This window comes from Mustela erminea, chromosome 5, assembly GCF_009829155.1.
Source record: "Mustela erminea isolate mMusErm1 chromosome 5, mMusErm1.Pri, whole genome shotgun sequence".
Taxonomy (NCBI): domain Eukaryota; kingdom Metazoa; phylum Chordata; class Mammalia; order Carnivora; family Mustelidae; genus Mustela; species Mustela erminea.
Genome location: NC_045618.1, coordinates 5,344,645 through 5,357,838, shown reverse-complemented (window position 1 = coordinate 5,357,838; position 13,194 = coordinate 5,344,645). Strand labels below are relative to the sequence as shown.

General features: G+C 52.8%; 1 protein-coding gene across 1 annotated transcript in view; it reads left to right on the top strand.

Moving 5' to 3' along the window:
* Nucleotides 1-614: 614 nt before the first annotated feature.
* Nucleotides 615-13,194, top strand: part of SEMA4B (semaphorin 4B) — a 37,663-nt gene continuing 25,083 nt past the window's right edge. Inside the window, exons 1-2 of the mRNA XM_032345508.1 lie at nucleotides 615-814; nucleotides 12,896-12,993. The gene's annotated coding sequence lies outside the window, so the exon portion shown is untranslated. The remainder of the gene's footprint in view (nucleotides 815-12,895; nucleotides 12,994-13,194) is intronic.

Here is a 13,194-nt window from a genome sequence, read left to right as displayed (position 1 = left end):
CCGCAGACCTCTTGGTTTGGTTTCACTCTCACAGCGTGGCCCGTCGCTGGTTAAAGGGGCGCGGCGAGCAGTATTTACCGCGGGCGGAGACGTGGGTGGTTTCGTGGAGGGTGGCTCTGAGCTCGGCTCTCCCTTGCCTCTTACTGCAAACAATACTGCCATTATTGAGAGCTGACCATGTGCCAGTTGTGTGCCTTCATAATTGCATTTCTCACCACAACGCTGTGAGGTCCTACTGTTCCGATGCCCACTTCGCAGATAAGAAACTGGAGGCTCAGAGAGGGGAAGGAGCCCGCCCGAGGTAACACAGCAGGTTAGGTGGCAGTAGATCTCGGCAGGACTCCACCCCTAACCCGCCGGTTCCAGCGGCAGAGCCTATCCCCTATGGGACCCAGGACACGCGAGGCCGGGCCTCCCAAGGTCAGGGAGGGCGCAGCCCCGCAGACCCCGCGGCCGTCGTGGGGCCAGGTCCCGACTCGGGGAGGCGGGCACAGTCGCGAGCGCGGAGTGGCCGCCGCCGCCCGGGGCTGGTGGCAGTGGCGGGGCCCTGCTGGGCAGCGGGCGAGCCCGCGGGCGCCACCGGACAGTTCCCATAAACAGGGGCGGGGCGGGGCGGGGCTTGGCCGCGGGCCCGCATTTCCGGGGACGCCGCGCGCGACGGAGGGTGTTCGCCGGGACACTCTGCGTCCCCCGGGAGCGCGCCGGGCCGGCCAGGCAGGCGGGGCGAGCCTGGGGGCGGTCCGGGAAGAGGAGCCGCACCGCAGAGGTGGCCCTGCCGTGGGCTGTGGTCGCGCGGGGGCCGTGACCCTCGCAGGTAGGCGCGGGGGCAGGGCGTCCGGGAGCCGCAGCCCGGGGAGGGGGCGGACGAGGGCGAGGCAGCCGGGGCCGCGGCCGCCCCCGCTTCCCGCCGGGCCCCTCTCCCGAGAGGGCGCCACCTGCACGCTCTGATGGGCACCGGCGCCAGCCACTCGGGGAGCTGGTTGCCATGGCAGTGCGGGAGGCTGGGCCCTCGTTCCCTAGGCCACCCGGGGCCCCTGCGCGGAGTTCTTTTAGCGGTGCCTTAAACCTCCCCTGTACTCCCTACTCCCAAATCCGGAATGGAGAGAGGGTCAGGAATCCTGGCCCGGGAGGGAGATCGTTTGGGATTTGGAAGAAGCCTGGGCCCTTCCTCGGAATGGTCGTGGTGTGGCCTTTGAATTAGGCTTTTGTCTTGGCTGTTTCTGAGTGACACGTGGATGTAGGGGTTAGAAAGGAAAGACATTGGGATCCTGGAAATGAGACTAATCTAGTGGCCACTCTGGAGTCGTTCTGGTCTTGCCAAAAGACTCAGAAGCCCCGCACCGCCCCCTCCAAGGTCATCAACCCTCTGCTCACATTTCCGAACCTGATTGTGAGTAGGTAATTTGACTTACGAATCACAGGATTCTTTTAAGTGTCAAATGCCACAAGAACGGGGAAGCGTGTAAGTTTTTAAAACTTGTGGGGTTTTTTGTTGATGCTTAAGAACTGGAAGAGGTTTAGTAATCTGCCTAGTAACACCTTCTCACTTTCATAAGAGAAACTGGACCCAGAGAAGTTAAATTACTTCCCAAGATGACAGTGGGTTGAAGCTAGTAACCCGACTTGTAGGCTATGGCTTTTGCCTTTGGTGGTTATTTTACTGAAGCTCAGGGAAGTCTGGGTAAGACCCCTAGCAACCAACCCTAGGGCTCAAGCTTTTGGTGTCAGGTGATCTGAAGATGGGACACTGGCAACAGGTGACCTGAAGATGGGCCATGGAGGCTGGAGCCTTGGGGAGAGCTGAAAGAGCCGGTCTCCCTTGTGCGTAGGTCCTGTGCCTTGGGGCTTGCTTTAATGTAGCATCTGACAGGACTGCCTTAAATAAATCCCCGGGAGCCGCACATTCAGCAGCTCTCCAAAATACCGTTTCTTCTGAAGCCAACAAATCTGTTCAGACTGAGCAAGAAACCCTTTGGCTGCCCTAAAGCAGGGAAGTGGGACTTCCCACATCAGTGAGGTGCCTTTTGCTTTGAAAAGGTTAAGAGGGAGGTGGGAAGAGAGATCCAGGAAGGAACACTTGAATGAATCATTTGGAAAATGATTCGAGGCAGTCAACTAGAGCAGAAAACTCACGTATTCGTTTATTAAACATTTACTGGGTACCCACTGTTTCCAACCTCTGACTGGGGCAGAAGATTAAAAAGCTGTGTTAGGCAAGGCCTGGTCCCTACACTCAAGAAGCTTGTAAAAGAGACGGCCAGAGAGGGATGTGATGTGTAAATGAGCATTTCACTAGAGCACAATGCGGTCCTTAATGGAAATCTGAGCACAGAGCAGCAGGAGCCCAGAGGAAGGGCTCCGGAAATCAGCTGAAAACAGCATGAGTCTAGCCTGCACTGCCTGGGAGCACTTCTGGGGCTCTGCCAAGGGGGCCCTGGCCGTTACCTTTGTTGGGAGACAAAGGAATGAGTGAGTGGAAGTGTCTAGACAAATGTGGACCGGGGTGGGGATTCTCTGGAAAGAAGAGTTGTAGGGATCCTGATAAACTGTAAACTCTATGAAGGCAGCGACCTGTCAGTTTCCTTCTGTTTCAGCAGGGCTTACAAGGTCATATGTGCACAAGAAATGTCTGTTGAGGGGATGAAAAAGGGAAGGAAGGTAGGGAAAGGGGGCAGAAGAGAAAGGGAGTAAGGAAAGGGACGGCAGTTTATGTGATCAAGAGGAGGATGGCTGTAAGTTCAGACAAAAACCCTGCTTCTGATTCTGACTCTAGGTTCTGGAGTCAGATCCGGGTTCTGGTGCTGCTCCTGACTTCCCACTTGTGTGACGTTAAGGAGGTCCCTGAACCTCTCCCTGCCCCAGTTTCTCATCTCGGGAGTGGGGATATGATAATCTGTCGTGAGAATTCCATGAACGATTGAACAGAAAAAGCTCATCACAGGGGCGCCTGGGTGGCTCAGTGGGTTAAGCCTCTGCCTTTGGCTCAGGTCATGATGCCAGGGTCCTGGGATTGAGCCCCACATTGGTCTCTCTGCTCCACAGGGAGCCTGCTTCCTCCTCTCTCTCTGCCTGCCTACTTGTGATCTCTCTCTGTCAAATAAAGAAATAAAATCTTAAAAAAGAAAAAGAAAAGAAAAAGCTCATCACAATGCCTGCCTCAATGAGTAGTAAGTATTCAGTAATAGCCTTACAGGTGTCAACTTTGCTTTCAGAGAAATCGTTTGCCAAGGGATTCATGTCATGGTTATAAAACTACTCCAAAATAAGATACTTCTTTTTACCTGCTAAGGTAATTGTGAAAGGTGCCTGTGTCTGCAGATAAGCACACCTTCAAGCAACGGTTCTTTACCTTTTTTTCTATTTTATTTATTTATTTGACAGAGATCACAAGTAGGCAGAGAAGCAGGCAGAGAGGGGCAGGGGTGGGGGAAGCAGGCTCCCTGCTGAGCAGAGAACTGGATGTGGGGTTACATCCCAGACCCTGAGATCATGACCTCAGCCAAAGGCAGAGGCTTAAGCCACTGAGCCACCCAGGCGCCCCACCTTTTTTTTTTTTTTTTTCTTTTTAAATAGGGGGAAGGGAATAGTGTTCTTTTTGAAATCAGATGAAAGCTCTGATCTCTCTTGCCAGAGGCGATATACCATTCTTAGGGTTCACGGCTCCCCTGAAGCCCACCCTTGTTGCGTATAGACTGTCATGAGAGAACTAAGGCAGAATTCAGAGAGGAGGAGGCTAGGAACAGCAAGGTGGGCCTGCTCTCATTTAGGGGGTTTATGGGGTCCCTGCAGAGGCTACAGCAGGGGGGAGCTGGAGCTCTGCCTACGCAGCTGGGTGGTCCAGGGCCCAGGCCCAGGCCCCTTAGAGCCCCTTCTCTTCTAGCAACAAGTGGGGCCCCCATGGAGCCTTATAGTGTCCTCAGGCTCAGTGCTTCGTCCCTGGCATCAGTGGTGCTGCCAGGAGTCCTGGGCCAGGATGCCTGGTGTGCAAGATAATTGTCCAAGCACAGATCTTTGGTGTCACCATGCCAGCTCTGTGAGTGTTATCTCTTGATACCACTGCTTTCGGGTGTGGCAGGTGGGGACACCTACCTCCACTACAGCAAACAGGGCCCGAATTCCATCTTCGGAGGGGCAGGAAGTCCGTGGAAACTGCCTGGCGATCCCCCAGTACCCTTGGCCCACTCTAGGAAGCACCGGAACCAAGAGCAAGGTCATCTCGCTGGGAGAAAGAGTGGCAGCCACCAGGTGACTGAGGTGACCAGGAAACTATAGGGATCAGCGAGCCCCTCATCTTTGGGAAGGGGACGTCTTGGGCTTCTGGAAAGGAGGTTAGTTCATGGGTGGAGGAAGGGCCCCAACCTGGGCCACCTTTCCTTTCATGGGGCAGTGGCGAGGAGTCACGAGCTCAGAATGGGGTTCAAGGAGGAAAAACGTGGTGGCAAAGGGGGAAACGGAGTGCTGATTTCTTGGGATCTTGGGAAGGGAAGGGCCCTCACGCTTGATAAGCCAAAATGGAAACCAAGTTTTCCTAGATCCTTAGAACACCTGCCTCCCACCCATGATAGATGTCCTGGTATCAGAGAAGGACAGTCCCTGAGCAGTCACTGCGCCTCTTCTGGGTGGCAGGTACCAAGCATCAGCCAGACCAACTCCCCAGACCCCCGAGGTTCCCCCTGTAAGCAGGCCTGCAGGCCCAGGCAGACAGCCACCCCCCCCACCCCCCCACCCCCCCGCCAAACTGGTGTTCGGGGCAGGGGAGTGACAGTGGTAACTTCATGTTCTACCCTGTCAGGCCTGGGACAGGTTGGGCCTTGCTGGTTGCACCACAGCCCCGTGGGGCAGGGGGATCCCCTCCCAGGGAGTGGCCAACTCAGGCCCCAACAGGCCCCAACAGGGCTGGCCCTGGAGCGGGTGGCAGGCTATTGGCCACAGCGGGCGCAGCCAGGGCCCCGGGCTGGGCGGGCTGGTTCCTTCTCCCCTGGAGAGTCGCAGAGTCAGCACCGGGCTTGCAGGGGGCAGCTGAACCCGAGGGAAGAGGCCAAAAGGGGGTCCTGGGGCTGGGCACATAAGACGGCTAAGAGTTACTGAGGTCAGGTCGTGGCAACTTGCAGATAGGGGAGGCGAGCTTGGGAAGTGCTCACGGAGGGCCTCACCGCCAGTCCTCGGATGTCGGGGGCTCTTCTCTGTTCTGCTCAGCCCGTGGAGGGACTGCTGGTGTTCCCATCTCACAGATGAGGAAGCTTGAGGCCCAGGGACATCGTATGGCTGGCTCACAGCCCACAAGTAACGGATGGTGCTAAGATAGTTTGAGCAGGAGAACTGGCGTGCTTTGCCCCTGGATCCTACCACCTGCCAGAGCCAGAAACCCCGGGCCCGGGGGAGGGCTCAGAACAGAGTGGGGGTCAGAGATGAGACCATTGCACGTATTGGCAGACTCTGGTGAAAAGCTGCCTATGAGGCCTGAAGGCCATGTTGGTGCTGGCCCCATGAGTGGAGGGCGCTGCCCCAGGAAGCTCCCAGCCCCCAGGATCTGGAAGTCATTGGCTGATTTAAAAGCACACACAGGGTGTGCCAGCTGGTGTCGCTTCCTCATCAAAATGTATCGATGCCGCAGCCCAGCCGCTGCCCAGCCCCGGGGGAGGAGACACCAGCAGTGCCCCGGCCAGGGGATGGGGTGGGGGGGAGCTGCAGCTGCAGGTTGGCATCAGAGGAGGGCCCGGGGCTACAAGGGGATGGTGGCAGGGGTCCAAGGCCCTGGGAGCTGGGCCGCAGCCAGTGTGTGTCTGAGGCCTGACCAGGCAGCCTGCCAGCAGAGCCGGGGACGGGGAGGAGCCCGGTGCCACTCAGGGGAGGTGGGGGCGCAGAGGGGGTAGATAGGACCTCTGGGTTCAGGCTCCACTAGGCTTGGCAGGAGGCCCCTCCCCTAGGGCCAACAAACAAAGCAGTGACTCCCGGGGTAGAATTGTGGGAGCTGGAAAGCAAGGTTGCCCTGGGTGGGAATGAAAGCAGGCAGGCCTGGCCGGGGGGACATCCGGCCTGAGCCATCCGTGCCCAAGGACGGGCCAGCCTGCACCTGGCCAGAGCCTGTACCTATAGATGATTAATGAATATTGATTGCTTGGGAAGCTGGCTGTGTCCTGACCATGCCACTGCCAGCATCTGCCCTGTGCCCAGGTCCGCTGCCGTTTTCCTCTGTGCTAAGCAGGCTAGAGAGGCAGTGGATGCATGAGTTTGTTTGCTTTATATTTTTGCCCTTGCTTCCCTTTTTTTTTTTCTCTCTCTTCTAGCCTCTTCTCTTCATTTTCTCCCTCTTCTGTAGATGTTCTTTTTTTTTTTTTTTTTTTTTTTTTTAAGACTTTATTTATCTGGGGGTCCTGGGTGCCTCAGATGGTTAAGCATCTGCCTTTGGCTCGGGTCATGATCTCTGGGTCCTGGGATCAAGCCCCGATGTCAGGCTCCTGTCTCAGCTGGGAGTCTGCTTCTCCCTCTCCCTTTGCACCTCCCCCTGCTCATGCCCTCTCCCTCGCGTGAATAAATTCTTTTTTTTTTTTTTTAAGATTTTATTTATTTATTTGACAGACAGAAATCACAAGTAGGCAGAGAAGCAGGCAGAGAGAGAGGAAGGGAAGCAGGCTCCCCGCTGAGCAGAGAGCCCGACTCGGGGCTCGATCCCAGAACCGTGGGATCATGACCTGAGCCGAAGGCAGAGGCTTAACCCACTGAGCCACCCAGGCACCCCTCAAGTGAATAAAATCTTAAAAAAACAACAACAAAATAAGATTTTTATCTAGATAGAGTGTGAATGGGGGGAAGGGCAGAGAGGGAGAGAGAGCGTCCCATGCAGATTCTGTGCTGAGCCTGGAGCCGGACTCAGGACTCGATCTCGTGACCCTCAGATAATGACCAGAGCCAAAATCCAGAGTCAGACAATTAATCAGCTGAGCCACCCAGGTGCCCCTATAGTTCTTCTCCCACCTGATCCTACAGGTGAGGTGTTTCTGTTGTTCTTTTTTTTTTAAACTTTTGGCTTCTTTGTTTTTTGTTTTTCCCATGATGACAGATATAAAATATGAATCTACATACAGGAAAATGCACAGATCTTAAGTGTATAGCTCCAAACCTGTTAACATTTGTACACACTTCTGAAACCAACACCCAGATCAAGATAGAGAATATTCTGGTGATCCCTAAAGTTTCCTTCTCTGCCATCCTAGGCATCTCGTCCAAACATCTCTCGCCATCAAGAAGTTTCATTTGGCCCCTTTCTGTATATTCTTATGTACATTTTACCTCTTATTCGTGTGTTTTTGTCTTATATATGTGTGTGTGTCTGTGTGCCAGAGAGAGGGAGAGAAAATAAGAGACTTGGGAAGGAGAGATGGAGAGAGAGAGAGAAGGGCCCCGGGGTAGGATGGGAAGGGCAAGGACTGTGTCACCGTGGACGGGGAAAGAGAGGGCCAGGCTTGACGACTTCATCTTGCTGGCTGGGGGCACAGACCGTTGCTTTTCTCTTTTTATGCTGCCCCTGAGCTCTTTATAGACCCCGATGTTCTGGCTCAGAGAGACTTGCTGACATCCAAGAGTGGCAAAGGGGAGCAGGAGACACAGCGTTGGCTTGGGAACCACGCGTTAGCCCACAGGAAGTGAGCTCAAATGAGGTTTCTCGCAGCCAGTCATCCTCTTGTGTTTTTCCAGTCTGGGGAGAACAAATGACACGCCAGCGGAAGACCGAGGAGCCCACGAGGGCTGAAAATGCCATGCGGGGGGCGTGGGTGGGAGGGTACTCCTCCGGGCCAGCAGTCGGGGCCCTCCTTCTGTCAGCCCTGCCAGAGTACCACACTGGGCAGCAGGGGTTCCGGAGATACGACTAGTCACTGTCCCCAAGACGCTCACTACCCATTTGGCGTAAGACATACTTGAAGCGTTCGAGCAGCCGTGAAAGGGGTATAATTAACCACCAGGCGAGGCCGCCCCAGCCGCTGCCTCCTCTCCTCGGGGATGAGCAGAGAGCGGCCAGACAACCTGAGTGTTGCCAAGACACGAGGGCACGGCCAGCCCTGCCGCCGTTTGGGGAGCTGGTCGATGGAGAGAGCCGGGCTCTGCGCCGCCGATGACCGAGCACGTGTCACTCCCCAGGCACCGTCCTGGGTGAGAACGGTGTGCAGAGGCAGAAAGGAAATGCGGAGCTAGCAACTTGATTCCAACAAGATTTCTTGCACTTGTTTCCTAATATTCTTGTGGACGATATGGAGAAATGTGGGCTTCAGGAGTGCAGGTCAAAGGACATGTAGCTGGTGGTCTAACATACAAAGAAGATTGATCAGTTCCTACCCTGGTAGAGGTCTCTAGTGGCCCTGGGCTTTGCTTTTGGCCCCCGTCTTACCCAGTCCCCCTCCCCCACCCAAAACTTAGAGAACACTCCTAGAAAACACCTGGAACTTTTCTATATCAACTGATTGTTAAAATTTGGTGACAGTCACACCCTAACACACACACACACGCACTTATTTTTGCTGAATCATTTGTAAGTAGGTTGCAGACCAGACAGCTTCACTTCCACAGACTTCAGCCGGCATCCCTGAAGGAGGAGAGCATTCCCCTAAAACCACAGTGCCATTAGCATACCAAAGAAAATGAGCCCTAGCACCCCATACCTGATACCTGGGGCCACAATACCTGGGGCACAGGGCTTCGCAACATTTTCCCCAATTCTGACAGGCTTGCTTTTCTTTCCTTTCAAGATTCTATCGGTGTTCACATATTTCATCTGATGATCATGTCTCTTTCGTTTCTTGACCTAAAATAGTCCCCTTGTCTTTTTTATCTTTTATGGGATTAAGCATTGTGATGAGTCCAGGCTAGCTGCCTTTACAGAATGCTGGAGGTATCTGTGTCTTTATCGTTAGATCTGGGTTAAACACTTTCGCCTGAAGTGCTCCGAGGACCGATGTTGTGTGTTTCGTAATTGCATCATACCAGGAGCTAAATGCATCAGGCAGTCGCATTACTGGTAATGCTACTTTATTATTATTATTATTATTATTATTATTTTAAGATTTTATTTGGTTATTTGAGAGAGAGGAAGAAGGAGACTCCCTGCCAAGCAGGGAGAGCCCCACACAGGGCTCGATCTGAGGACCCTGGGATGGTGACCTGAGCCAAAGGCAGAAGCTTAACTGACTGAGCCACTGGGGTGCTCCTTGTGATGCTCCTTTGGACCACTTGGTTAAGGTGGTGGCTGCTGGAGTTCTTCCCCAGAGGTACATTTTCCTTTTGGTCATTAGTAAGTCACTTGTAGGACAGACTTTGAGGTCTTGTTCATATACGGTTTATTATTATTTTTTATTTTTTTTTTTAAGATTTTATTTATTTATTTGACAGAGATCACAGGTAGGAAGAGGCAGGCAGAGAGAGAGAGGAGGAAGCAGGCTCGCTGCTGAGCAGAGAGCCCGATGCGGGACTCAATCCCAGGACCCTGAGATCATGACCTGAGCCGAAGGCAGCGGCTTAACCCACTGAGCCACCCAGGTGCCCCGGTTCATACACAGTTTAGCATCCACTGGTTACCCTTGTTGGAATCCAGACTTTCTGAAGTCTACTCTTTCTTCTACATTTATCAGACACAATTCTTCTATAAAAAGCTTCTTTTTTACCTCTTTTCTTTCTCTCTGTATGTTTTCCTGAGTTTCAGTGCAGACTAATGGATTGCTTTATTTTGATGCATTAGAACCCATTACTTCAGTATGCTTTTTGAATCTCCGATTATCTCAAGTTTAGTCATCAAGCTGGGCCTATGTCCTTTTGATGTGACCCCATTGGTCTTTCATTACTTCCTTGCTTTCTGGCTCAACAAAATGTTCCAGGCTTGCCTTCCCCAAGGAGACGTGGTACCTTTTTTTGGAAAGTGGTTACTAGGTCTGCTCACCTAGGGTTTGTTTTGTTTTGTTTTTTAAAGATTTTATTTTTAAGTAGTCTCTTACCGAGTGTGGGGATTGAACTCGCAACCCCAAGATCAGGAGCTTCACCGCTCTACTGACTGAGCCAGCCAGGCACCCTGACACCCAATATTTTTTTTATCAGTGACTCGAATTAAGGCTAAGAAATGATTACCAGGGACGCCTGGGTGGCTCAGTTGGTTAAGCGGCTGCCTTCGGCTCAGGTCATGATCCCAGCGTCCTGGGATCAAGTCCCACATCGGGCTCCTTGCTTGGCAGGGAGCCTGCTTCTCCCTCTGCCTCTGTCTGCCATTCTGTCCGCCTGTGCTCGCTCTCTCTCCCTCTCTCTCTGACAAATAAATAAATAAATAAATAAATAAAAAGAAATGATTACCAAATTTACTGATGATTCAAAACTGGGAAGGGAAGTCAAATTCTATGATAATAAAATAAATACTCAAAATGGCCTTAATAGAATGAAATCTAGATCAGAACTAGCAGATTTAAAGGAGATCAATATGAAGTCCTGTGCTTAGGTTGAAAATGTTAATTGCAGGGGCGCCTGGGTGGCTCAGTGGTTTAAGCCTCTGCCTTTAGCTCAGGTCATGGTCTCAGGATCCTGGGATCGAGCCCCACATCGGGCTCTCTGCTCAGCGGGGAGCCTGCTTCCCCCTCTCTCTCTGCCTGCCTCTCTGCCTACTTGTGATCTCTCTCTGTCTATCAAATAAATAAATAAAAATCTTTAATAAAAAAAAAAGAAAATGTTAATTGCATAGTTTGAGGTTTGGGAGGAACTCTTTACTAGATCAAAGTTGATACAGAAAATTTAGCTGACATGAGCCGTCACTATTCCGTGACTCTTGGGTTTCGTTCGTTCATTCATTCATTCATTTATTCATGTAGCCAGTACTTGCTGAGGGTCTGTCAAATACCAGGCACTGTTCAAAAGGTTTGGGCCACTAGCGGAATCCACAAAAATCCCTCAGTGAACATTCTTGGTGCTGGAGGCAGGTGGGGGATTTCAGGCAGTAATGTAAAACCACAACAAAGGTGATGAGTGCTTTGAAAAAAATTTCTCAGGGTAAGGGGTAATATGGGTGGAAATTCAGATTCTTCAAGAAGGTTATCTTTGAGCAAGGATCTGAAGGAAGCAAGGGACTCCATCGTGTGGCTAGTTGGGAGAAGAGTGCCCCAGGCAGAGGGAGGAGCCAGGACAAAGGTCCTAAGAGGAGTTGTTAGGGGTGTGCCTGGAGTAGAATAAGGAGGGGAGAGCCCTGGAGAATGCGGTGGGGTGAGGATGACACAGGGCTTTGTACACCACTGTAAGTCTTTGGCTCCTATTCTGAATGAGACAGGGAACGTTTGGAGGGTTTCGAGCAAAGGAGTGCCAAGATCTTAACTGGGTTTGAAACACTCTGGTTGCTGAGTTGAGAACAGATTGCAAGACAGCTGAGGTGGAAGCAGAGGCAGCAAGCAGTTAGGAGGAACTTGGGAGTAACCAGGAGAAAGAGGGTGCAGATAGTGACCCCACCCCCTCCACTGGGAGGTGGTCAATGGTCAGATTATGGATTTGCTAGTGGGTCAGAGGTGAGGAAATGAAAGCAAGTAGTTAAGCAGCTTGAAGAAGGACTTGCCTTTGAGAGAGATGGAGAAAGCTCACACAGGAGGAACCCATTTTGGGGAGGAAGAGGGGCAACATTAGGAGCTTAGTGTAGGGCATGTTGGGTAGGAGATGCCTGTTGGACAAGACAGCCTGGTAGAAATGTAGAGGCCATCTGGAGTTCAGGACAGAGGTCCTGGCTGCAGACAGAAGCCTGAGTATAATTGGGTAAATTGTGTCCAGTGCTGGCAGTGCCTTAAAAAAGGGGGGTGCTACTAGCCTGAACTGTGTCCACAGATGCGTGTTGGGATGGTGGAGGTACAGAAATCACAGAGCACGAGATAGCCCGACTAGGAAAGGAGACCTGGGACCATGTGGGTGCTGTGCCGCCCTGTGGCAGAGGATGTGGCAAGCCCTGGGGGTGGGGGAAAGCAACGTGCGGTGGCTCTGAGGAGGCTAGTTTTGGTTGGAGGTGAAGAGGAACTTTCCAGCCAATTTCGAAAAACCATCACCAGTGCCATGGAAATGACTCGCCTAGCGGAGGTTTTCAAACTACCTTTGACTTGAAGTACGGGAAAAATTACATTTTACTGCGCTCCTGGGCACCTTTAGGAAAAGTTGAAACACGTTTACCAACACTTTCTGATCTTCTGTGATCACTGCACTTTGATATTTGCTGTTCTGCCTTTTTTCCTTAAGATTTTATATATCTGTTTGAGAGAGCGAGCTCAGGAGCACAAGCAGGGGAGCAGCAGAGGGAGAGGGAGAAATAGGCTCCGCAGGGAGCAGGGAGCCCCACCTGCTGCTGGATCCCAGGACCCCCTTCATGACCTGAGCCGAAGGGGGACGCTTAACTGACTGAGCCACCCAGGCTATTCTGCTTTTTTAATGCTGATAGGGACCCACTGGGAGATCTTGTCTGCAGTATGACAACCCCTCCCCAGTCTCAGCAGAACTAAGCCCCAACCCTGAGGATGTTAGGAGCCAGGAGGATGGGTGGTGGGTGCCCGTAGGATTCCACTCCAGCCTGAGTGAGTACTTTCCCTGCGGCGCAGCGTGCAGGCTGAGGTGGTCAGAAGTCCTTGACGGTGGGACGCCTGGGTGGCTCAGTGGGTTAAGCCGCTGCCTTCGGCTCAGGTCATGATTCCAGGGTCCTGGGATCGAGTCCCACATCGGGCTCTCTGCTCAGCAGGGGGCCTGCTTCCCTTCCCCTCTCTCTGCCTGCCTCTCTGCCTACTTGTGATTTCTCTCTGTCAAATAAATAAATAAAATCTTTAAAAAAAAAAAAAAAAAAAGAAGTCCTTGACGGTGCATTACAGGTAGTTCCCACTTAAGCTAATCTTGCCCCCCCACCCCCAAGGTTTGGCTTCGTGTGGACCGAATTCTAGACGTGGATGACCCCGCAGGGTACCTGGATCACGCTCTGAGCCGGTAGTGGACGCCCAGGCAAGACCTAAGGTGGGTTGACCCGTGCGGAAGTGAGACTCAGGAGCAACCAGCCTCGTCAGCACGGGCTCAGCCGGTTCCTTTGCTCACGGGCAAGTGGGTGCCAGGAGCACCCGCGCAGGGGTGGAAAGGGAGAATGAAGACCCACGGCCGACCCTCGGGAGGCGCCCAGGGAGAGAGACCCGCCCGTTTTCCCAACCGCACGCGCTCAGG